The sequence below is a fragment of the Cryptomeria japonica genome, chromosome 1 (assembly GCF_030272615.1).
Source record: "Cryptomeria japonica chromosome 1, Sugi_1.0, whole genome shotgun sequence".
NCBI lineage: Eukaryota > Viridiplantae > Streptophyta > Pinopsida > Cupressales > Cupressaceae > Cryptomeria > Cryptomeria japonica.
In genome coordinates, this window is record NC_081405.1 from 85,970,095 (window position 1) to 85,988,634 (window position 18,540).

The following is an 18,540-nucleotide window of genomic DNA, read 5'->3' on the forward strand; positions in this document are numbered from 1 at the left end:
AGGATTTAAGAAATTTGAGGATGATTGATGAAGAAGGTATGGTAGTGATGGTTTAGAAGAAATTTGATGACTAGGTTGTCTTTGGTATGAACATGAAAGATCGATTCGAATGGCAAGTTGTATGAAGGGATAGGACCACCCTGATTTGGATGATAGTTGGTGTTTCAAAGGAAAAACTTGAATGTTTATTGGAGATGATGGACTCTTAGCTTCTCTCTTAGGCTTATGAAAAATGGGACGGACAAAGTTTTGACGCAATTTTGGACTTTGTGTGGGTAATGACTTGGACAATTGTTTGTGTCTTGACAAGTGTTTTTACAAAGTGTTTGGGGATAGTGATGTGTTTTTAGTCTACTCTTGGCAAGTATATATCAAACAAAGAAAACACAATGATCAAATGCATATTATATCAAAGACACTCATGCTCATATACAACATTCTTAAGGCTAGCAAGGACAATAGTCATTGAATCCCAATTGGTTTCCCATCTACGCTTACCCAGACCAAACACTTAGATGCTTGACCCCACTGGCTCCCCTCCACGACACTCACTTTTCGGGGTAGCCAAGCATCAATTCCCATGAAAACTCTTCATGGCAAACTTTGTGTCTCTACTAAGGGCCGTAAGAATATGGGCCGCTTTAGAGGTCCGACCTCCTGCACCAATGACTAGAGGTTTTTGGCCACTATGAACAAGGTGTTTAGTAAGTCTTCCTATTAGGAGCTACCCTTCGAAGTTGCGCAAGTGCAATTGAGGCCTATAGCCCAACGAAGCACCAAGAACTTAGTAGTCACACAAGCGTGATTGAGATCTCTAGGATCCTACTAAGCACCCAATGTGAGAGTGAACTCTCATATAGCCCCAACCATTAACCCTTTCGTAGTCAATGACCTATTTATTATAGTTAGTTGGGAACCCCAAGTCTGGGTGTACTCACTTGGGTCATTCCCCTCTTACCTTCTCAAAGAGAAAGTTGGGAGGGCAGGCCCGCTAGAGGTAAACACACAATCAAACAAGAAAAGGTTAGAGGGTCTGGATTTCTGATCGTCTAGTAAGACGAGAGCATACTTTCCTACCTTTATGCTTTTCTTAAAGACACATAAGACAATGGTTCATTCCATTTTAATTAATATCCAGGTGCCTAATTTAAATAAATGCACAATATTTGGTTGAATCAGCTAGGCAACCTACAAAACCGCTTGATTAGTAGTTTGAAAATTGGAGTCTTCAAAAAGCGTCCTGCAAAATAACTTGATTAGTAGTTTGGAAAAATAGTCTTCAACAAGCGTCCTGCAAAAAACAACAAAATGACAAAAATATTTTTTTTTTTGATTTTTTGGGAATTAATAGAAAAACATGAATATAAACTTTTTTATTAATGACAAATGTGGATTTGAAGAAAGCTTTGATAGGTAAATGGGGTTTGACTAGGTTTTTGCCACTTTCCAAGGGATAGGCAAGCGAAAAATGGGGATTTTGGAGGAGAGATGAAGGAATGGGAAAATTTGTCCAAGAGGGACAAAGAAGCAAAAATTGGAGATGGATAATATGAGAAAAATTTGGAGGTGATTGGATAAAAGGGGAAGGAGTTATGACAAACCTTAAAAATAGAGAAATATGAGATTTTGGGCTTCAAAAAGTGGTTTTTTGGGATAAGGCCTCCAAGGAAGGAAGTGTGGAAAATGGCAATGCAGAGAATCTGGTGAAGTTTGGAGGAAAATGGAGTAGAGATAAAGAAGACATGGCAAAAAAATAGAACAATTTTTACTCTTTAACCTTAGATTTAACAGAGCAGACAAAAACCCTAGATTTAACAGAGCAAAAACCCTAAATTTAACAGAATAAAAAAAAAAGGTCAAAGGTCCGGATTTCTGATTGTCTAGATAGACAAGAGCATAATCTCCTACTTTCACACTTTCCTGTGGTTAGACAGATTATATTTAAACAGAGCAGATAACAGGAAATGAAAAAAAAAGAAATGCAGACTACAGTTAGTGCCTAAAAATTTCAGACAGATTAACAGAGCAGACAGTAGCACTAAACAGAGAGAAAAGTGTCAAAGGTCCAGATTTTTGATTGTCTAGATAGACAAGAACATACTCTCCTATTTTCACACTTTCCTGCAGTCATAGCGTACAGTCACGCTAAACAGAATAGAAAAGTGAAAGGTCTAGATTTCTGATTGTCTATATAGACAAGAGCATACTCTCCCACTTTCACACAGATTATAATTAAATAGAGCAGATAACAGAGCAAATAACAGATCGGATAACAAGAATTCAAATTCTCACAAAAACACTCGTGCTAATCGGAGAGCTATCGTGCTGAAACTGAAACAGAAACAGAAAAAGAACATAAACAAAAATGAAATAGAAACATAAAAGAAACTATTGCATAGAAATACAGAGCCGCTATTTTGGAACCTGCAAAAAAGTTTGTTTGTTTGTTTTTTTTTTTTTTTTTTTTTTTTTTTTTCTGCAGTCGTGCTATTCTGGAACCTGCATCTCACAACTCACAAAAACCTAAAAAAAAAAAACATTAGTTCTTAGGGACGTGGGTCCCACCGGGCATGCCAAAATGAAAAGGGGAAAATAGATTTGAAGGTCAAATGATCAAAAACATAATGAAATAAACATGCAGAATGCTAAAATATCATTAATAGATCATTTCACCTTGCTATTTTACCTTCTTCGGATTGAGCTTGATGAAGTGAAGGCGCACCTTGATAATGCTCCACTTGATGTGCCCCTTTGATTGCTGGATGTGGATGGCTCTCCAATGTTGTGCACAAATGGAATGGATTTGAAAAATGATAAGGATGAGATGATCAAGTTGCCAAGATGATTTCCTAGGCTCAAAAGGGCAGCATAAACTTACTGGATTTCAAGATGTTTTGAATGAAGGGATGGAGCCCTATTTATAGGAAGAGGAAAGAAAAATGGATGGCTAGGATGGATTCGAGATGAAGGGCTAAGGTTTACTTGGGAGCTCACACAAGCTCCAAGAGATGGTGTGGAGACCAAGATATATGCCTTAAAGGTATTTCGTATCTCCACACTCCACAAGATGCATTGGAGGAATTAAAAATTCTCCAAAAAAGGATATCATGGGGATTGGAGGTATAAAAAGGAATTAAAAATTCCTTGAGAGAGGGGATGCTTAGAGGAATGTGTGATTTCGAAAATCTTACATTCACCTAGGAAAAGAGCATTTAAAGCTAGTGGCTGGATGAAAATGACAAAGAGTTGACTTTATGGCTAATCATGATGATTAACCATTAATGACTCATTAGGAGGGGGATTAGAGGAAATGTTAAGTGGGATAAAAAATTTTGTAGGAGAATTTGACTAGGAGAAGGGAATAAAAAATTAGAAGAATAATATTAAGTGAGTTTAGGGAGTTTCTAGAAGAATTTATTAGGTTAATGATGAATTAAGAAGATGATTTGTAGGAATCATGTATGTTAACTAATTAATTGAAATTAGTTAGCTAAGAGGAAGATTTGTGAGGATTTGATTTTTTTAGAAAAATAAAGAAAGAGATTGATTTATTAAATAAATCAATCACATGCTATTTAATTAATATTGAGAGGAATTTGAATTAACATAATTAATTAATTAATTATGCGAGGAATTAAAAATAATTAAAATAATTATTTTTAAGTGTCTACACAAGTTATAAGGAATAAGGCTAGATTGGTTTGTAAAGGATATTCTTAGAAAGAAGGAATTGATTATGAAGAGACTTTTGCACCTATAGCCAGGATAGAAGCTGTAAAATTATTTTTGTCTATGATGCTTATAAAAACTACAAGGTTTATCAGATGGATGTTAAATGTGCATTTTTGAATGGGTATCTTGATGAGGAAGTTTATATTGAGCAACTTGATGGTTTTTCACTATCAGATGATACAAATATGGTTTGCAGGTTAAGGAAAGCTTTATATGGATTGAAACAAACACCCAGAGCTTGGTATGCAAGGTTGGATAAATATTTTTTAAAGCTTGGTTTTACTAAGGGTAGTGCTGACAGTAATTTATATTATAAGATCACTAATGACGATATACTGACTATTGAAGTATTTGTTGATGCCATTATTTTTGGAGGAGGTGAAGATAAATTGTGCATATAATTTTCTAAGAATATGGAGATAGAATTTGAGATGTCTATGAATGGAGAGATGAAATTTTTCTTAGGTTTGCAGATTACTCAGATTGACAAAGGTATTTTCATCTGTCAAACTAAATATGCTAAGGAATTGTTGAAGAAATTTGGTATGGAAGATTCTAAACTGGTAAGTACTCCTATGATTACAAGTGAGAAATTGACAAGAAAAGATGTTTCTACACCGGTAAATCCTACAAGATACAAATCTATGATTGGAGGTCTGCTTTATTTGACTCAGACTAGGCCTGACATTATGAATGTTGTTTGTATTGTTTCAAGATTTCAGAGTGATCCTAAAGAAAATCATGATATTGAGATGAAAAGGATTTTTAGATACTTGCAAGGTACATCAGAATATGGTTTGTGGTACCCTAAGGATGATAACTTTACTTTATGTGCATATACAGATGTTGATTGGGCTGGAAATGTTGATGATCGAAAAATTTCTTCCGATGAAGCTTTCTTTTTGGGAAAGAAGTTGGTTTCATGGATTAGCAAGAAACAGTCATGTACTTCTTTATCTAATGCTGAATTTGAGTATGTTGATGTTGCTACTAACCGTACACAGGTTTTATAGATGAAGCAAATGTTGAAGGATATAAAGGTGGATTGTGATGCACCAGTAGTTATTCACTGTGATAACTCTTCTGGTATTGATATATCAAATAATCCGGTATTTCATTCGAAGACAAAGCACATATCTATCAAGTATAACTTTTTGAAGGAAAAGGTGGAAAAAAATAAAGTTAGACTGGTTTATGTGAACACTAAAGAGCAGATTGTAGAGATTTTTACTAAACGTTTGCCCAAGGAATCATTTGAATACCTGAGAGATAGGTTGGGAGTTTCTGCCCCTCTGGTAGAGACTTGATTGATGCGGATTGACATCACTCTGGTATGCATTATCAGAAATACTATCCGTTCTGGCACTGATGTGGGGATGCTACTACTCAGAGGTAGTAGTTAGCTTTGTGATTTAGTGGTTTATGTTTTTGCTTTGATATTTTTATTAGATTTTTGACATTGATTTCAAAGGGGGAGTGATATTGATGTAAAAAGGAGTGAAAAAGAAAAGGAAAAAGAGAGAAATTCAGAGCTTTACAGAGATATTATTTATAGGTGGAGTTTGGTCTTTATTTTAGAGTTGTATGCGGGAGATTGTTGGTTGTCTTCCATTGGGGGAGAATTGTTTGGCATTTCTTGGTACTTAGATTTTTTTCACATCTAGTGTTTCCATCAATGCCAAAGGGGGAGATTGTTGGCCATTTGGTGGAATTGATTATGTGTTGTATTGATGTTTTGTCATTGATGCCAACACTATCTATTTGGATGCTTTACCATCACCCGTTTGGTCCTGATAGGTTGAGTGGTTTTTGATTGATTTTGATCCAGTATGATCCAGTAGGCTTCGATATGATTTGGTTATGGAATTGGCTTGTTCATGAAACTCATGATCATATTCAGTAAGTTGGTTTTGGTTTGGTGATAAGATGCTATCCTATTTTCTTAGAAGCTTGGTTTCTGGTTCCAGCGAGGGTTTCACTGGTAGAGCTTTTGATGAATTTCTTTGATGAATTGCATAAGTGGTGTTGGTGTAGCTTCTAGTGGAGTTTTAGGATTTTGATAGTGATCATGTTCAAGACTTGGCAGATGGAGATCATTGCTATAGCATGTGGCCCTATACTGGGTCCCTGTTGATCTAGGTTATGGATTGACTTTAATGAAGTGTGTGGATTGGACCTCTCGACGTGTTTCTAGGATGTCTTGTGTTGGATACTGTTTGTTTGTTCTAAGGCCGACATGGTTTGTAATTATGTAATTAGTTTATTATCTAGTGGCTAACCTAATTGTTTATGGTTGAGGGTTTGTATATATAGATGTGAGATCTCATTGTAGATCATATGGTAGAGATCATAGGAATGAGAAATGGATATGTAATGTGCGAATAATGTAATAGCATTCAGGCATAGATTTGGTCGATCATTGGAGATCGAATTGGGTTTATGTAAGAGGATTTAGTCCTCTAGTATTGAGCTTAATCTGAACTATACACAGGCATAGGAGATACTATCTTTTGCAATTCAACACTTTCTCAGATTGTAGTCTAGATTTCTATGTAGTTAGTGAGACTCCTTTTGTGATGAGTAGTGTGCTCTAGGCTATTGGCCTTCCTACAAGTGCGAGCCCCTCAATTGTAATTCACATACATATTGTAGAAATATTATCTAACTATGGGTAGGCTTCCCACCATGGTTTTTCCCTTTATTGGGTTTTCCACGTACAATTCTTGGTGTCATGTGGATAGTATTTATTCTATGATTATTATTTATGCTTAATTGGTTTAATTGCTATTCTGGTATTAATGTTTTGGGTTCCGGTATTAAATTTTTAATTGCTAATGGTTTTGGTAATTTGTGACAACTTATTTACCCCCCCTCTTAGTTGTCTTCCAGTTATTTGAACTGTCTAACAAATATATGATGGAAATTGTGACTTAGGGGGTATAAATCTTTTGAATGAGCAATTTCGGATGCTAAATTATGTTGTGCTTTTATATGCATTGCTTGGGTAGATATGACTGGATCTTGAGATGGTTTAGGATCATGAGAGGGATTATAAGGGATGTTAGGATCTTGAGATGGAGATAGAGGAACACTTGAATATGATCATGAGTTGGAATGGGGATATATTATTCTTGAGGTGGATGATTGTTATTGGATTGGTTAGGATCATAAGATAAGTGGATCATTACATGAAATGTAAGGGATAATTTGATATAGAAATGAAAAGAAATCATTGGATGGTTTTGAAGGAAATATTTGATATTAATTAGGAATAAGATCATGGGATAACATAGGAGGGATACTTGGCTCTTTTTTTAGAAGGCGATAATTAGATGATATTTACTCTAACATGTTGTAGGTGTACACATAGGAATTGTATTTTTATGCAAGGGAATCCTTCTAATCGAGTTATGGTGTATTCATATGGAATGATAGAATAATTGTCATTCTTGTCATTGCTATCATTGTTTGTTAGAGCCATCTTCTTTTCTATGTTTAGGGTGTGGATCCTTGAATGTATTGGGATACCTATTTGACGTGGAAGGAATGTCCTCAATTGTAACATTAGTGTTGTTTATAAGATATTAGATAAGATGTTTTAATTTAACACAAACTACAATTTATGTTCTTTAATTTTATGATAACCACAAAACTCATTGTCTTTATACCATGGTGGCCTTGTTGGCATTGTATTGTCATTGATGTCAACCGGTATGCAGATAGAAGTATTATCTACTGATAAGAAAGGAAGGGAAAATAAAGGAACATGATAACTAGTATGCAAGGAGGTGTATAGTCAACCGATAAGGATGACAACCGGTAAGCGAGCAAAAGAGACAAAGTAAAGAGCTCCTATTAGATGGACATGTGTTTGAGTTTGGTGACCAGGCTAATGTGTCTCAACTGACAGATCAGTAAAGTGCAGGTATGAAGATTAACCAGGTAAAGCATCATTGGTAGGATAAGATAACTGGTAGTGTAAGGGATACACTGGTTGCATGCATGGTTGGTGACTAAGTCTGAACTGACATAGTGAGCTGAGTTGGATGCCGACGGAGAACACGTGGACTCCAGGTGGAAAACATGAAGTTGCAAATGAACTGAACTTTGTCAGTGAGGTAGTTGGTGACTGGTTAGATATTTAATGCTAACTGCGAGAATCATGGGAAGAGTGCAGGGGTTTATGACTTGAAGTAGACTGAATGGAAAAGATCCGTGATGCAATGATTGTTGCAGGTTATCGAGGTGTAGATCGGATTTGGTGAAGGGGACCACGAATTCATTTATGGTGATTGATCAAGAAGCAAAGCCGACAGATAGGTTGTAGGTTGCTAAGTATAGCAAACATGTTCTGGAAGGAATGAAAATGGAAGTGAGGCCTGATTTGTTGTAGGTTGTCAAATCTTGGAGAGGAGATCTGATGTGATCTGATACAATTAGTGGTCGGTAGAAGAAACCCTTGTAGCCAAGTTTGAATTCATGGTTTGGCGGGAAAACTTGAATATAAATCTGGAGACAAAAGATTGGGGATTGTGATGCCAGTTGTAGGAGAAGAGTGAGCTTGTGCAAACAAAGAGTTAATTAGACCGAGAAGAGTGAAGCAACTGAGAATCCAAAGGAGAACTGGTAGGAAAGGTATAACCAGTAAGAGGTTTAATAGGGGTTTAACTGGTAAGGTTAAGGAAACCGATAAACTGTTATTGAGTATAATAGTGGTGTGAACCAATAGTGTCTGTATCGATAAAGAGGCAACAAAGATTGAAGCAGTGCAGTGTGAGTGACAAAGGAGATCAGACAAGGCATAAGAAAGGCAGAAGAGAAATCAGATAGAGAGGATTGAAATCTGATAGAGAAGGTTGAACCAGTAAAGGAGAGTTGAACCGGTAGAGAGAAGTTGAATAGGTGTTACAAAACTCATTTGTAACAAGGTGCTTTCATTGTAATAAGTTTGTATTTTATTGTATATCACTGAGTTCGTGCTCGGTGCAAGGGTTGGTGCTCCTTTTGGTTGGTGTCTATAAACAATTAAGGGTTGGCGCTCCTTGGGTTGGTGCCCTAAATCATTGTATTATAGTTGTTTATTGTGAGGCTGGATTGGAGCAGTAGACTCCAACAGATTTTCTCACCAAGGTTTTTCCCACATTGGTTTTTCCTCGTATAACCGGTGTTATGTGGTGTGTTTTTTTGTGTATGATTGATTGTTAGTGCTCTCATTGTTACTGGTCATACACACACACACACTACCTATGTTTGTTTGAAATCACTAATTCACCCCCCCTCTTAGTGACATATTGTCTTCTACAATTGGTATCAGAGCCTTAGGTTCCCTATTTGTCAAATCTTTCTCTACCTTGGGTAGATCCTGGTCTAAGAACACAATGACAAGAAATGAGTCCTCCAAAGCCCCCATGTTTGATGGAACCAACTATGCCTTTTGAAGCAGAAGAATGGAAACCTATATGTCCTCCCTAGGTTTTGATGTTTGGATGTTAGTTAAGAATGGGTATATTGTCCCTAGTGTTACTCCTATAGACCTAGATGCTAAGGAGTATGAAAACAATGTAAAGGCTAAACATGCTACTCTCAGTGGGCTGTCTGATACTGAGTTTGTTAAGGTTATGCATTGCCTATCCGCCAAGGAGACTTGGGATAAACTGCAAAGATTATTTGAAGGAGATGTCAAGGTTAAGGAGGCCAAGCTGCAAACACTAAGAGGTCAGCTTGAAGGCTTGAAGATGAAATATGAAGAAAAGATTGCATATTATCTTCAGAGAGTAGATGAAACTGTAAACACCATGAGAGGACTTGGAGAGGAAATAGATGATGAAGTTATTGTCAAAAAGGTGCTTAGATCACTCACATCGAAGTATGATACTAAGGTCTCTGCTATAGAGGAAGCCAATGATCTGAAAATATTTTCAATGGATGAGTTATTTGGCTCTCTAACTACTTATGAGATGAGGACAATCGGTGAAGGAACTTCAAAGAAAGAGGCTGCATTCAACTTCATCAAAAAGGGTAAGAAAGAAACTGCTCATGATGAATCCAATGAAGACTCAAATATAGAGGTGGAAAACTTTGTGAGGAAGCTTAAAAGAGGACCTAGTAAGTATAAAGGAAAATTGACTCTCAAATGTTTTAACTATGGTAAAATAGGACATTTTTGCTACAAAATGTCCCTATGGTGAAACCGATGGAGATGAGCAAAAGAGTTCTAATAGATCTCCCAGTAAGGATAGAAAGAAGAAGGTCAACCAAAAAGAAAGAAGAAGCTACTAAAAACATAAGAGTCTATATACCTTTGAAGATGATGCCACAAATGAAGAAAGTGCATCAAAAGAGGACTACCATGAGGGTGAAAGAGAAGTTAATCTCTTTATGGCACTGGATGAAACAGTTGATGAATATGATGAAGATGAAGACATTGAAGCTGAAGTGGATTTGGAAGGTGAGATCATAAGTGCACTTGAGGAGTTGAAGAAAACAAGAAGAGAACTCAAGAAGGTTAAGTATGCTGCTGCAAAAGAACAAGAACAACTAGAGATATCTCTAGAAGAATCCAAGAAGACAATATCTGATCTGAAACTTCAGTTGGAACAAACTAAAAGGACATATGAGGTCACATGCTCTAATGCATTATAGAAGGAGAAGGAGAATCAGAAGTTAGAAGAAGAGATTGTAAGGATAAAAAAGGAGCTTGAAAAGAGCAAGGATGAATTGAAGATGAGAAGCAAGTATGAGGGCAACACTGAAGCCTTAGACAAGATGCTAAGAAAACAAAAGCATTCAAAAGATACCGATGGTATAGGATTTGAAGAAGGATAAAGTTCAAACAACAAAGACACATCTGATAAGGAGATACAATTCACTTCCTCAAGTGAATGTAAAGATCTTTACAATGAACAAAGATACCAGTAAGAAGACCTATGTTGAGGCTACAAGCAATCAACCTGTGAACCGATATGCTCAAAACCAGAAGGTTCACACATCATACCAGAATACAAATCATAAAGGCAAGTGCAAGGTAGACAATGAAGGATTCACTAGAGTGAACAACATGAGAGGAAGACATCCGGTAAGACAAAGATTTGTCGGTCCAAAGCAAAAAGGCTGGTATGTACCCAAATTCCATGGTTACTGCTACCGGTATAATAAGTTTGGACATAGAGTTGTTGATTGTAGACTGATGAATAAACCCTCTGTTAGTTTTGAGAGTAGAAATTATTTTGCTGCACTCCAAGAAATTAATGTTGTATGTTATCAGTGTAATGATTTAGGTCATAGGAGTTATGAATTTAGGAAAAGTCTATCAGTATCCTACAACAGGTTTTCAAATTTATCATTTAATGTCAATGTAAAGTGTTATAATTGTCAGAAGTTTGGGCATATTGCAAAACATTGCAAACTTAGGACAACCAAGCCAAAGAAGTTAGTACTGGATCAAGAGTCGGTAACAAAACTGGAGCATGAAATTGCACCAGACAAGAAGAAAGAAGCCAACCCGGTTTGGGTTGAGAAGGATAGGAACAAAGTAGAATCGAGTCTGATTGTGTAGACTGCATTGCATGCAGAAAGAAGAAATCTATGGATTGTAGATAGTGGATGTTCCAATCACATGATCGGTGACCCAAAAACATTTATTGTGTTTGAAGACTGGAATGGAGGTTCAGTGAGGTTTGGAGATTATTCCTCCATCAAAATAGAAGGAAAAGGAACCCTGAACATAGATAACAAATTGAAGGCACATGATGTATACTATGTAGAAGGTCTAAAGCACAATTTTCTAAGTGTGAGTTAGATGTGTGATAAAGGATATAAATTCACCTTTGACTCTACTGGTTGCTAGATAAGAAAAGGGAGTACTGGTCAGATTGTTGTAGAAGGTAAAAGAATATATGGAAATGTGTACAATCTGAAGGAATGCTTCGAGTCCTAATGCATGATGGGACAAGTGGATGAGAGATGGTCATGGCACAAAAGATTAGGACATATAAAATTTGATAATTTGGTCAAAGTAAGCAAGAAAGGTTGTGTTAGACATATACCAGAGATTATCAAACTAGTAAGCACATTTTTTGATGAATGTGTAAGAGGAAAGCAGACTAAGGTAACCTTCAAGATTAAAGAACATAATACTTCAAGGCCACTTGAACCTATGCATATTGATCTATGTGGACCAACCATAAAAAGAGCTCTAGCAAGTGAAAGATACATCATGCTCTTCATTGATGATTTCTCAAGAATGACATGGGTCACTTTCCTACAGGACAAATCTCAAGCCTTTGAAAGATTCAAGATTTTCAAAAAGATGGTTGAGAGGGAAAATGGATGCAAGTTGAAATGTCTAAGATTAGACTAAGATGGAGAGTTCACATCAAATGAAACTAAAAATTACTGTGAGAGACATGGAATCAAAAGATAGTATTTAGCTCCAAGGACACCACAGCAAAATGGTGTTGTAGAAAGGAAAAACGACCTGTCAAGGAGATGGCAAGAACTATGTTAAATGAGGCAAAAATACTGGATATATATTGGAAGGAAGTAGTTCATATTGCTGTATACACTCTAAAATAGGTTCAACTGAGAACAAACAACAGGATGACACCTTATGAATTGTGGTAATGATCGGAAGCCATCAATTAAGTATTTCAAAGTGTTTGGGAGTAAATGCTTCATCAAAATAGATCATGATGGCTTAGGTAGCTTTGATTCAAGGAGTGATGAAGGTATTTTACTTAGATACTCAACTCACAGTAAGGCCTACAAATGCTACAATAAAAGACTAAGAACAGTCATTGAGAGTATACATGTCAAAGTTGATGAAGATACGCAGAAAGGCAGACAAGCAAAAGTAAACTGGTATGATGATTCCGATGATGAAAATGAAATGCAATCTAATAGTGAACTAGAAGAAGCATCCAACAAGTCCCCCAACCGGTATATGCAAAAAAATCACCGGGAAGAGCAGCTCATGGGCAATAAGAATGATGGTGTGCAGACCAAAAGAAGACTTTCTCGGAATAATGAACAAGTAAATTTATGCCTCATGACTGAAATGGAACCTAAAAAATTTAATGAGGCCATCAAAAGTTGGAAATGGATGGATGCAATGGAAGAAGAGTTGCAACAAATTGAAAAGAACAAAACTTGGGAGTTATGTCATTGGCACAAAGTGGGTCTACCGGAACAAGATGAATGAAGCAGGTAAGATTGTTAGGCACAAAGCAAGGTTAGTGTGAAAAGGGTATTCCCAAGTAGAAGGAATAGATTTTGAAGAAACATTTGCACTAGTTGCTAGAATTGAGGCCATTAGAATGTTTCTAGCCCTTTCAGCCTACAAGGGATACAAAGTTTATCAAATAGATGTAAAATCTACTTTCCTAAATGGAAATTTAGAAGAGGAAGTATACATGGAACAACTGGAAGGTTTTCTGCTACATGATGAAGAAACCTTTGTGTGCCGATTGAGGAAAGCACTATATGGTTTGAAACAGGATCCAAGAGCATGGTACTCAAGGTTAGATGAGTATCTAAAGGACCAGGGTTTCAGAAAAGGGAGTGTAGATAGTAATCTGTATATTAAAGTAGATGGAAACCACATGATTATTGTGGTTGTATATGTGGATGACATCATTTTTGGAGGGAACAAGGATACCTTGTGTAAAGAGTTTTCTGATCAGATGTAGTCAGAGTTTGAGATGTCAATGCTTGGAGATCAACCGCCATGTTTTCTTGGTTTGCAAATTTCACAATGAGACAAGGGAATATTTGTTTCTCAAACCAAGTATGCTAGAGATATGTTGAAGATATTCTAAATAGAAGACAACAAACCGATAAGTACCCCCATGGTGAGCGGATGCAAGTTGAGAAAGGATGATGAATCACCGGTAGTGGATCAGACCTTATATAGGTCCATGATTGGTAGTTTGCTATATCTTATTGCTTCTAGATCAGATATAGTGCAATCAATGTGCATGGTGAAGAGATTTCAAGAAGGACCTAAAAGTTCTCATATGAATGCAGTTAGAAGGATCTTCAGGTACCTACAAGGAACACTCAATTATGGACTATAGTACCCCAAGCAAGGAGAATTCATCTTGCAAGCCTGCACTGATGCTGATTGGGCAGGATGCATTGATGACCGAAAGAGCACAAGTGGTGGTACATTCTTCTTAGGTAACCGGTTGGTTTCATGGCACAACAAGAAGCAAGATTCAATTTCCCTATCAACTATTGAAGAAGAATATATTGCTGCTGCTACATGTTGTTCTTTGGTGCTATGGATGAAGTAGACCCTCAAGGATATTCAGGTAGAGATGACTAATCCTATTTCTATCCTGTGTGACAGTTCAAGTGCAATTAATATATCAAAGAACCTGGTTATGCACTCAAGGACAAAGCACATTGCCATCAAATACCATTTTCTCAGGGAGAAGGTTGTAGAGCAGGAGGTTAAGGTGAAATATGTCCCTTTAGGTGAGCAAGTGGCTAACATCTTCACCAAACCTTTACCGATAAGAACATTTGAGTATCTGAGGCACAAGTTAGGAGTTGTGTCACCAACTTCATGCACTTAAATGTGTATGAAGATCTATGGTTCAGGGGGAGTTCACTGCCATATCTTTAGATTCTTGGACCTTATGCTAGACTCAGGGGGAGAATACATAGTCTAATCAGGGAGAATGAACCAGATGCATAAATGACTCGGATGAAGAAATGCCCTAGCCCTTTGTCATTGTTGTCAAAAGGGGAGAATTAACCAGCTGAAAAAATGCAGTGTGTTGATATCAATGCCATAGGGGGAGATTGTTGGCATTGTATTGTCATTGATGTCAACCGGTATGGTCAATCGATATGCAGATAGAAGTATTATCTACTGGAAAGCAAGCAAGGTACAATAGAAGGAACATGATCACCGATATGCAAGGAGGTGTATAGTCAACCGGTAAGGATGACAACTGGTAAGCGAGCAAAAGAGATAGAGTAAAGAGCTCCTATTAGATGGACATGTGTTTGAGTTTGGTGACCAAGATAAGGTGTCTCAATTGATAGAATAGTGAAGTGCAGGTATGAAGATTAACCGGGTAAAGCATCACTAGTAGGATAAGATAACCAGTAGTGTAAGGGATACACTAGTTGCATGCATGGTCATTGACTAAGTCTGAACCAACACAATGAGCTAAGTTGGATGCCGACGGAGAACACGTGGACTCCAGGTGGCAAACGTGAAGTTGCAAATGAATTGTGCTTTGTCGGTGAGGTAGTTGGTGGTGCAGGAGAACATCCTCAATAAGACAATCATGGATCTAATGATGAAGATTAGGATCTTATGGTCATTGTGAATGTCTTTTGTTTTTGAAATTTTCATGTATGCAATAAGGACCCCACCATGTAAATCATTGTCACAAATTAGGCAACTTGATAAGCCAATTTGGACAATTTGGTGTATAAGGGGTAGATTGATGTTTGTTTTGATGTTTGATATGATTTTAGGATGTGTAGGTGATGTTTGGTTGATCCAATCTATGTGGATCCCAAATTGGTGTGAATTGACAACTTTGTCAAAAAGTACAACTTTTGAAAATGCAACTTTTGCAAGCAAAAGTGCAACTTTTCCAGTTTTGGGGGTTGTAAGTCTCTCAACGGCTCCAAAATATTCAAAATTTGGTTGGAAACCATTGGGGAAGGATACAAGCCTTGTGGAAATGATTCCCAAGGAGAGAGTTACTATGGATTGAAGTTTGAAGACAATAAGACACTGAAAATTTGAGTTTTTCCCATAAATTCTGAGTTTGTAGAGGTTGTACGTCCTTGTACGGATTGAAATTGACAAAATAACTCATGGAGCAGATGGAGGGTTGAATAAATTTTTTTTTGGTGGTGGTATGAGGATTTGATCTTTTGTGAGTAGGGAGAACCCTTCAATTTGCTGACTGTAACCTGAAAAGTAAGGGTTTGGCTAGGGTTTTACTTAAATATGGCCATATCTTGCATCCCCTTCCTCTAGAAGTTATTTCCTTTGGTGGAATGCAAGATTGGCTAGTGCAAATTAAGGTTTTAATTGGTTTTTGTAGGGAAGGCTTGGTTGTGGAGAGTTTGAAGCAAATCTAGGTAGGCATCTCCATGTGACTACCTTGCACTAAATTAAGACAGTCACCCTAAAACCTTATAGCGGTGGATTCCAAGTGTGTAACCCTGGAATAAGAAGTTATTAAAGGTCCCCCACATGCTCATGAAGTTGGTTTTGCAGTTGGTAATATAGAAATGGGTGTTGCTTTGTAAATTAGGCCTAATCGCCCTAATTAGGTCTCTAGGCTTCTAAGGGGTTTAGACCCTTAGAGTGCAGATCTTGCCAAACCATCTTGGGGGTGAAAGTAACTCCTTAAAGGGTATCTAGAATGGTAAGTAGTTTGTCAGGTTGTTTGCAAGATTTTGGAGATAAGGGCAAAATACCTGCTCAATAGGGCTATTAGCCTACAGGGTAGGTTTCCTAAGGAGGTATAGGGCATTGATCCCTAAGTCTAAAACCAATGCTTGGAATAGTTCTTAGATGTCATGAGTGGACCAAATCCAAGGCCCCTAAGAGAAAGAATCATGGTGAGTCATGTTGGGAATGTTGAAGCTATTTACTCATCTTGAGTAGGTGCCAGTCTAGAGGAGTGTGAGTAGTTCAAACCTTAAGGTGTGGAGTCCTTCTTGTAGGATCCTTTTTACCATTTGGAAGGGATCAAACTGAACCTTTTGTACTTGAGCTTAGGTGTAAGGAGGCTTCTACATCAAGTGGTATCAGAGCTTAGGAGTATACTTTGGACCGAAGAAGACGACAAGATGTCAGAGGAAGAGGGATCCCAAGATATCCCATCAAGGATGACCAATGCTGAGTTGGCTATCTTGGTAAAGAAGCAAATGGCATAGAGAAGAGTTGTCAAGGCTAAGAATAAGGCCTTGAAAAATGAAATGGACTAGTTGAAGGGAAAAGTAGAGAGGGGAGAGAGAGACTCTAGAGGAGATGAAGAAGGGGATGAAGAGGAGATCCCTAGGCACAAAGAACTAGAGGTTCCTGTAGACCAAAGACCCCTGATGAGTGTCCTCAAGTCTATGGAAAGAAGAAAAATGGATGTGAAGTTGGATTTGCCAGTGTTTGCAGGCAAGATGGATCTTGATATAGTGACGAAGTGGATAGACTCCTTAGATAATTTCTTTGAGAGTGAAGACATACCAGAGCACCAAAGGGTGAAGATGGCCCAATCCAAAAAGGGACTACACCGACTTGGTGGACTTTCATCCAAGATGAGAGGGTGAAAGAGGGAAAGAGATAAGTGGCTACTTCAAATAAGATGATGGCTTTGGTGAAGGAAGCCTATGTTCCAATGGACTATAATGTCCAATTGCATAAGAGAAGACAAAACTTGAAGTAGAAGGAGATGGATGTGAGTTCCTACACAGAGGAGTTCATGAAGTTGTGTGTGAAGACCAAAATAAAGGAGAGTGAAGATGAGAAGGTGGTGAGATATCTCAATGGACTGAGATTTGCCATCCAAGAAGATTTGAATCTCCACACCCCGGAGACAGTCCAAAAATGCAGTCAATTGGCACTAAAGTTGGAGGAGAAGATAAAGAGAAGGAAAGAAAAAAATAGTAGAGGCAAAGGGAGACAACAAAGAGGGGGAATAAGTCCTTTTAGAGGCAAAGGAAGTGGTTTTGGATACCAAGGTGAGTCTGATCAAGAAGGCACCAGAGGAGAGAGCAATTACAACCAAGGAGGAGGCTACAATCAAAGAGGGGACTTTAGGGGCAGGAGACTATCCTCTAGAGGAAGGTCCCAAGGTAGAGTATCTCCTAGATTCTACAACTACAACCAAGAAGGGCACGTGGCCAATAGGTGTTCGGAGAAGGCTACAAGCTCCATGAGAGAAAGGAGGAGAAATTTGGTGCAGGAATCTGATTGCCAAAGTGTGGCAAGTGAAAACACCTATCAAAGTGTTAATACTCCAGATAGCTATGGCTACCCTGAAAGAGGAGAGGCTTTGATGATGAGGAGAGTAGTAACCACCATGAAGGTACCTGATAAGGATCCCCCACAAAAAAAGTCTCTTTTCAAAACTACCTACAAGGCAAGAGGAAAGGTATGCAAGGTCTTGATAGACTCCGGGTCTACTGAAAATTTTGCCTCACTTGAAATGATAGAGAAGATTAAGTTGAGAAGGTTGCCACATCCTTATCCCTACAAGGTCTCATGGCTCACCCAAGGTCAGCAAGCAGTGGTAGAAGAGCAAGCTTGGGTAGAGTTTCAGAATGGATCATACAAGGATAGATTGCTATTTGATATAGCTAAGATGGATGCATGTCATCTTTTGTTTGGGAGACCCTGGTAGTTTGATTTGAAGGCTTACCATGATGGGGTTAGAAACACATATTCAATCACCAAGGATGTTTTAGGATTCCCACAGATACTAAGAGGGGGGGTGAATTAGTATCTAACTGGTATATTAAATTTCTTAACTTAAAACATGCAGAACATATTAATACTGTGTACCGGTAAGCAAAAAGTAATGCAATAAACAGAGATCAAAACAACCACATGAAAAACACACCATAACACAAGGATTTAATGAGGAAACCCGGTGTGGGAAAAACCTCGGTGGAATTTGTGACCCATAATATTCACTTATTGGCCAATAAGAGAATATTATTGCTACAAGAGGGGCCTGCACATGCAGGAAGGCCAACTGCCTAGAGCTCACTTCTCAAATACAAAATAGAAAGTCTCACTGACTTACAAAATGGATTATATAAATCCAATGTCTT